Source organism: Lagopus muta, chromosome 1, assembly GCF_023343835.1.
Source record: "Lagopus muta isolate bLagMut1 chromosome 1, bLagMut1 primary, whole genome shotgun sequence".
NCBI classification, from domain to species: Eukaryota; Metazoa; Chordata; class Aves; order Galliformes; family Phasianidae; genus Lagopus; species Lagopus muta.
Window position 1 is genome coordinate 89,484,966 of NC_064433.1, and position 8,512 is coordinate 89,493,477.

Below are 8,512 nucleotides of genomic sequence, written 5' to 3' on the forward strand. Positions count from 1 at the left end.
ATAACAATACCCTAGTCAAAACGCTTTCCATCAGTTTTATTTGCCCTGTGGAAATTGAAATGGAAAGCCTAGAATGTAACATTCAGGAATGGAATTAAAATATGTGATTAAACTGAATAGTTGAGGAAAACGTGAGCTAGGTAATCACACAATGAATAAAGGAATGCTTGAAAACTGAACTCTGCTCAGTCTCAATATATGGGCGAGTCCCTGTGAACCGCATTGCATTAGATCTAAATTATGCAGCAAGGCCTCCTGATTTATATAAAAGCTGCACTGAGTTCTGCAGCACCCTTTGCTGTTCTTCTGGAGTTTCTTTGCAGCTAGCTTACAAAGGCAGCAAAACGACAGGAGGAAAAGAGGCTCACTGTGAAGTGATACTTATTTTGCTTTGTAACAGACGAGTGCTTGTTCAGAGTACTGTGGAGAATTTTTTTTATGTTCTAATTAGTTCTGGCTGCTGACAGGGATTTGGTAAGCACGTGTGGTGGGAGAGGGAGGAAAAGAAGGAGAAAACATTCCTATGGAGGTAAGGGGGATCGTTTGCATACACCATGAAGTAGCTTCCAAAAGCAAGGGTACTTAGAAAGCTCGTGTGCCTGTTCAGATATTTCTTGGTTACTTCCAATGTCTTTAGAAGTATTTTCTGTTACAGCGGGTCCAGAGGAGGGCCGCTAAGATGATCAGAGAGCTGGAGCACCTCTCCTATGAGGAAAGGTTGAGGAAACTGGGCTCGTTTAGCCTTCTTTTCTCCAAGCTATGGGGAGATCTCACTGTGGCCTTCCAATACTTGAAGGGAGCTTATAAACAGGAGGAGGGGGCGACTGTTTATGAGGGTAGATAGTGATAGAACAAGGGGTAATGGTTTTAAGCTGAGACAGGGGAGGTGTAGGTTAGATATTAGGAGGAAGTTTTTCATTCAGAGCGTAGTGATGCACTGGAACAGGTTGCCCAAGGAGGGATGCCCCATCCCTGGAAGCATTCAAGGCCAGGCTGGATGTGGCTCTGGGCAGCCTGGTCTGCTGGTTGGCAACCCTGCACATAGCAGGGGGGTTGAAACTAGATGATCATTGTGGTCCTTTTCAACCCAGGCCATTCTGTGATTCTTTAGAATTTCCTTTGCTCACCTTCAGGGCAAAGCAGCAATACTTTTCTGTTTTTTACATCCATTTCCCTGAGGTGTACTATATCTTGCCTCCTCTTTAACATGCAACACTGTTGGAAATGAGGTGGCAAATAAGTTGGCCTCTCCATCTTAATGGAAGTGGCAGCCTCAGGAACAGGCAGGTGAGTAAGCTGAGGGCAAGAAAGTGGCCACTTCTGTTGTGTGTTTGAGTAGCCAGAAAAATCTGTTTTATCTTCATGGCAGACAATTAAGATTGCGCTTGTTTAATGACTCATCTCATTGCAAATGTATCTCATATAGCAAATATCGGTGCAGAAGATTTCAGAGACAGTAGAGGTAACTGGTACTCAACTGGTTGTGCTTTTCTGCCATTCCTTTTTCAAACACAGAGGAAATATTTTCTCTGTTTAGATGTTTGGACTTTTTTTAGTGTCTGAGTATGTGTGTGTATATATGTCTATATATATATATATATATACACACACGGTACAATAAGATGTTCTTATAGAGGAAGCTTCAGTATTTGGCAGATCTTATCCTTTATCAATGACATCTTACACAGTTCAATTACAGCTTGTCAAAAGCATTCTCCACTGTGGAGCAGAGTGGAAAAACAAATTACACACAAATGACACTGGGCTGTTACAGTCAACTCAGGGACTAGCAACCTCTTGACTTCCTCACTAAGATGTGTGAAAAGCAATGGAAGTATAATGTAAAATATGGGAGGAAAGATACCATGGCTTTCTGCAGTTCTGAACTGAATGGAACAGCAGTGATGCTGAATCCTGTGCAGATGACCCGTGAGTGAGTGAGTGATGGGGAACAGAGAATTCCTGGGATGAGAGGGGTAAAAAATAAAAATTACTTGGGGCCACAGTTGTGTGCTGGGGGGGGGGGGAGGACCTGCCTAGCTCATTTGGCTATCACAATACTATCAGTAGGAAAATTTATTTTGAGGATGTTGCCAGGAAAGCGATGGGGTTTTGCTTTAAATTAATCAAGTATTTAAATCAGCTATGAGCATTTAAATAGAACCTGACTACCTGTTTTAGCAGAATGGATGATTGTGTTGGTGTTGTGTTCTTGTTGGTAAAATTGCTTTGGCCTGTTAGGTAACTCATGCAATATTGTCTATAAATGAGACTTTTTTTTCTATTTCTAGAGGAAACTTGAGCACTGCATATTGGTAGTCAACTTCCAGATAAAACTCAGCTAAAGATGAAACTCTTAAGTTTTCAATTACTGTTTTTGTCAAACTTGAATCAGAGAGCCTGGAGTGTACGCAGTCACTGATCTCAGGCTTTAGATAGCTCTGCTGTGCCCCCACCATGTGATATTTGACTAAAGGTAGGATTTTATAAGGCTGATCATAGCAACACATTTGTCTGAAAATGCCTTTCCTGTCTGATCTTCCTCAGTGCCCTGGGATTTAAAGTCAGGGTCTAATAGCTTTGGGAGGGGTTGAATTTTATTTGACAGAGTATGTGGTCTTCTGCAGAGAGAAGCATCACAGAACTCCCCTGGCTTCATTTAAAAAAAAAAGGCAGGTGGTGTGGAAATAAAACACTGTTCAAAAAGTGACAACTGCTCTTGAAAGGAAAGGGTAGAACATAAATATGGTTTTTATGATGGTTTGTATGTTTCACTGAAGAATTTCTACTCTATGCAGCTGTGTTTAGGTTGGTCACTTACGTAAGTGCTTCCTCGCTGTTTCACTTAGTGGTAGTTCTGTGGACCTGGTCACTTGTCAGCGTGCTGTGGTGGTGTAAACTCTCAGAGTCACAGAGGAAAAAGAAACAGATTGTGCTCCCCTAAATCTACAGGCAGTAACTATAAGTTATAAATTGTGTGTGTATGTATGTATATTAAATATTCTGCCCAAAAAGAGGAAGGTCTGGTGCTCTCTACTTACCTAAAACAAGGTAAATGTGTTGAGGCAGGTGGGAATGAGTGGGTAAGCAACAATGTGAAAGTAACTTTTTAAAATTTTTCAGTTTTGCTGGAAACTATAAGACAAGCATGTAATGCGTTACTGAGAATTAAACGATGGAATCAAGTTGCATTACTCAAAATCTAGGACATCAAATGAGCAGTTCACATCCCTGCCCGTTTTTGTGTTTGCTGTCACACTGGGAACAAGTGAGCAGCTATTGCTGTGCCTTCATTTGGGTATGATGGGCTATGAAAAGTAAGCAAATATGTAACTGATAGAATTCTCAAGTGTTTTTCTAGTTGTCTCTCTGTGGAACAAGATAAGAGTTGGGAGCAATGCGTGGTGTGTTTTGTAATGGTTTTAGCTTTGTTGATGTGTTTTCTAGGAAAAAAAAACTAGATTGGTTGAATCTGTGATCAAGTGATGGAATAATTCCTTATAGGAAGGAGAAGTCAGAACATTGAGTCGTTTAAATCTAGAGTGCACAGAGGATTATAAAAGGTACAGGGAGGAATAATTTTGTGTTGGCAGGAAATAGACTTAATAGTACTTTTTATCTGTAATTTTTATGAATCTATGGCTAACTGGGGAAAAGTTTAATGTTCCTGATACAGCATCTGAAGGTAGGAGAAGGAAGATTGACATACCCAGAGCTGTTATAATTCATTTCATTACTTCACACAAGGCTTTTATATTGTCACGCCCATAAAGCGCCAGTGTGTGTGCTTATAGCCAATTCATCTTTATATACTGCTGCTGATCCCATTGAAGTGAATGGCAAAACTCCCATCAATTTTAATGGCAGTGGGATATGGCCCATTTTGTAGATATACAATGTATATTTCCTGCACACACTACTTTCCGTGTATAATGTGTCTCTCATCTGAGGCTCTGAGAATGTTTTACAAAGCGGTTAATTCAAAACCATTCATGTCGCCTCCAACTGATAATGTGATCAATCTTCAGAAGGAGATTTAGAAGTTGGCATTTGGTTATTTATTTATTTTAGGCACAGTATGCACTTAGAAGGTCTCCATGTGTGAAGGGCCATCTTTGGAAAATTTCCATGAATGAGTTGCTGGAGGTAACTAGATTGGAAATGCATGTCGTACTTGCAAGGTTACCATTATGCTTCAACACCGAAAAATAGGAAGCATCAAGGAGAAATGAAGGCAGCATGGATCACTGGGTTTGTACATTATTGGTAGTCTGCAGCTCCAGAGGCTTAGAAAGGTCCCTTTTGGATATCACCTGTGTGAATGGAATAGATTCACTTAATTAACAGGGTACAAATAAATAAAAAGGTCATTATTGACTCTTCGGCTATCTTAGCGTTCTTAACTGAGAAACACATTAGACAGTGGTGAGGTACATACTCCTTCCAGAACCCATCATCCTTGAGCCTGTTCGAAATAAATGTGCAATGTATGAGCTGTGTTTTAGTAACTCTAAACTCTTGCTGCTTTTGCTTTGAAAAATGTGGATTCATAACAGCATTCAGCATGGGTGTGATAGAAATAAAGCTATCTGATAGACCTGTGTCTTCACTTGAGCATCTTCCTTCTTTCACAGTTTTGTATGTACGTATGTATGTTGGGTAGCATTCACATTCCTAGCTTAATGAGATAACAGAGTTTGTAAAGGACCCAAATGAGAAGCTTGCAGTGTTGCTTAGCCTTACAGCATAGTTGTGAGTCATGTACTAATAGAGACGATATCATTCAGCAAACTCTACTGCAGGTGACTTTCTGTACAACATGCTCTTTCACTTAGCATATGCTACTCCTTCTGGAACTGGAGTATGCAAAGACTTATGATCTCTTTGACTGGGCTGTATGCAAGAGTATATGCACCTTTTGAAGTAGGCCTCTTTTTGGTTAGGGCTGTAACACTGAAGAGTGTGTCTTTAATGAATTTAAGTAGCTGTGTTGTGGTGGGGTGACACAGGAAAATACCACCACCCGGAAGCATGTTAATGTCATCTAACCATCCAAGCAGTCAATTTTCATGCAGTCCTTTACATAGCAACTCATGTAAAGCAGTTGTCACCCAAGACAAACAGGAATTATCTGATTCAGTTGGTTTTCATTGCCTTTTATTTTTTAACCTTGTTTAAATACATAAGTAGTCATGGTGTTGTTGCTTTTTTGTTTGTTTTTTTAATTCTAGATACAAAGTTGACTTGAACTCTTAGGCGGTGATACATATTCTTACCTTGTTCTCAAGGACATGCTGACCTTCACTTCAAGTGCTGAAAGGATCACGCAGAGCTATATTCCACCATGTGTTGGATCGTATGCCATAAGTATGGCTTTGTGGAGAGGATACTGTTGTTGTTATAGCACTAGCCTGAAGTTCAGGAGGCCAGAGTTCAGTTTGCAGTTTTTACCTTGGGCAATTTTCTTCTGTTTTGATTTTTAGAAGCGCTCCGTAGAGGACTAACTCTCCAATCCATATCAAACATTCCTGTTGGTTTGTCTGAGAACAGAGTTAAGATACAATGAAGTGCATAAATTGCTTTGTCTTTAAACTCTCTGGGTCTCGTTTTTCCATCTGTCAACAAAAGCGAAGCTTGCTCCAGTAGCATTTACTTATTTATAAATGTCGCACTACTTACTCCACCAGTTTCCAGACATAAGTTGGCCTGGGACTTGATTTCTTTAAATTATGTGGCCAATTTTTTGATGAAAAATTTCATTGCTTTTGCTGAAAAAAATGCAAAGCTTTAACAACAGAAGATGGGGAACAGCTTTTCCACCAGAGTTTTTCTTCCTATATCCTCTCTTAAGAGTTCTTTCTTAGGCGAAATATATATATATATATATATATATATATATATATATATATATATATATATATATATATAATCTGTCCCCTTATGCTTTCTTCTAGCCTTCTTGCAGAGTACAAAATGCTGTAGTTTCTAAGCTCAGCTTTGCTTTATTCTGAGGAACATGGCTTTTTTAAATTATTAATGCTTGACCAAGAAACACAAAACAAGTTTTATTTTTCTTCAAATTGCATCATACAAATTGATTCTCAATGCAGAACTGAAGGTGTTTTGAAAAAAAAAAATAATTACAGTTTTACTTGGGTTGCAAGTGCAGAAGATATCAAAGGGAGGATATTATTGAAGTTAACATACTGAAGGCTACACTGCTACTTAAAGGAGTACTGTAATAGGCCTTTGGATTTTGTGTATAAGTTTGCTTGTTTTTTTTTTTTTGTTGTTTGTTTGTTTTTTGGTTTGTTTTTTTCCAGAAAGGGAAATTAGATAATAGTCCTGGTGAAAGAATGTATGAGGAAGAATAGATGCATTGCACTGGAAGGCGTGTGTGAGATTATTCTGTCGAGGCAACTGAATGGATCCATGCTTAGCTCAAGTTCTTGATGTGGAGAGGTTCTTTGTCTTCTCTGCAATGATTCTGCGGAGATTCAAGATCAGGTATTATGAATATTTTTTATGCTAGATGGAAATATCTGTGTTCCTATGGGGAATGAAGGGTAGGGAAAAAGTCTGAAGAGATTTGATTTTCTTTGTGTTTCGTTTTTAATGCCTCGGTACATACGCTGAGAGGCTTCTTTAAATTCTTCTACCTGAAAGGGCTTAGAGATGGCTAGAGTGTGATTTGGTTCTCAGGATCACAGATAATGTGCAATAGACAGCGCTTTGTTTTTATTGAACTTGTTGCACTGTTGATGTATGATTTTGAATAAGCAGTAGGAAAAAACTAGAGATAAGTGTCTTAATCTAAAGTTTTCTAAAGATTTTATTCCCATTTAAAAAAAAAAAAAAATTGCTCTTTCTGAAATTGGATATAAGAGAACGAGACTGTGAAAGGTTTTCTAAGGCAGCACATTCTCTGTTGAGTCCTACATTAAAAGGAAAATTAGAACACTGTCTTTCACTCTTTACACACTGACTTTAATCTGTCGGAAATGCAGTAAGGTTGACAGTAGCTAAGTGACCTTGGTGTCAAAGTCATATTCACTTCCTTGGAGATTTGGGCTTTCAAAAACATTTCAGCTCTTTGAAAATGTTAACTTAAAGGTCAAAATGGACTAGATTTCAGTCAGTTGTGTACAACTTTTCATTTTCCCAATGTTTACTTCAGGTACACAACTGCTGTTGCTGATAGTAAATGGGAAAGTGCATTTGATTTTTCCATAGGGGATTTCAATCAAAACATTGTGTAGACTTAGTTTGGAAAGGGTGAACTTCTGTTGGAATACCTGCAACTGGTTTATGCCATTTAACTGATGATTGTTAGGATGAATAAAGTGGGATCAGGCACGCAAACTGCATTTCACTCTCCTGCATGTGAAATTTTGCAGCAGTGATGTAGGCAGAGCTTAAAATGTCATCATACTAGTTCATCTTTAACATCCTGCATGCTCGTGTTTAACTCAAGTGATATGACAGGGCATTATAAAGAGGACACAAACAGAAAGACATCAGTGTGCAAATTCCTGACGCTGGAGTGACAAAGATAATTTCAGACTGCAAATCCTTACTTGGGTTAAGTCTGTCTCAGAGGTTGCAGCTGATATCTCCATTCAGGCTCCAGAATGTATTTAAAGATGAATGTTTAGGTCTTGGTGAGGTTAAGCCCATACAAGCAAACAAATGGGTTTCACCTTCAGAAAAAATGTAAGCTTATCTGTAATTTTCTCCTTGTGCTCTGCTAAATGTAACTCATCAGAATGGTCAGTCACTCCTGCGGGGCACTCCATCGCCCTACTGGACTGAGTGTATAGGGAAGCCCAGCACCTTGGGTTACCCCCCTCCCTTTGCTGTTACTTCTGTTTCTTACTTCTCTGCACTTAGATAGATCCTGACATTTGTAAAGAGAAGCATTTTGGTTTTTTTCTGTACTAACTTTTAGAGAAGGTAAAAAGAAAAATGGTCTGGTGGTTGGTGACCGTGCACATAGCGGGGGGGTTGAAACTAGATGATCACTGTGGTCTTTTTCAACCAAGGCCATTCTATGATGCTATGAAGAACTGCAGGAGAGGCAAAAACAGTTCTGGAAAGAGGAACCAGCAGGTTGGTTTCGTACTAGGGGGAAGAGAATGAGTACTTAAGAATCTAAATCAGTATCTAAAATAATTTCAATCAGAAGCACTGGTAAAGCTTACTCTCTTGATTTTTAGGAAAGATGAAAAGCATATTACTTGGTTCTCTCTGCTCTTCTTCTCCCATTAGCAGCTGTACTGGGCAAGCTATTTGCGTAGCTATCTGTCTGTCTTTATAAACACGTGGTGGTTTTAGGAGTTCCTACAGTGGGGATGGCTCATTTAAGCTTCTCCCTACAAAAGGCAGCAGTTAACGAAAATTAAGTGATTCTTCAAAAAACAACTCTTACTGAATATGCAGTAATCTCATGATTTCAGGCTTCTTTTGATATTCAACTCTCTGTGGGTAAAAAGTAAACAGGAGGATTTCAGAA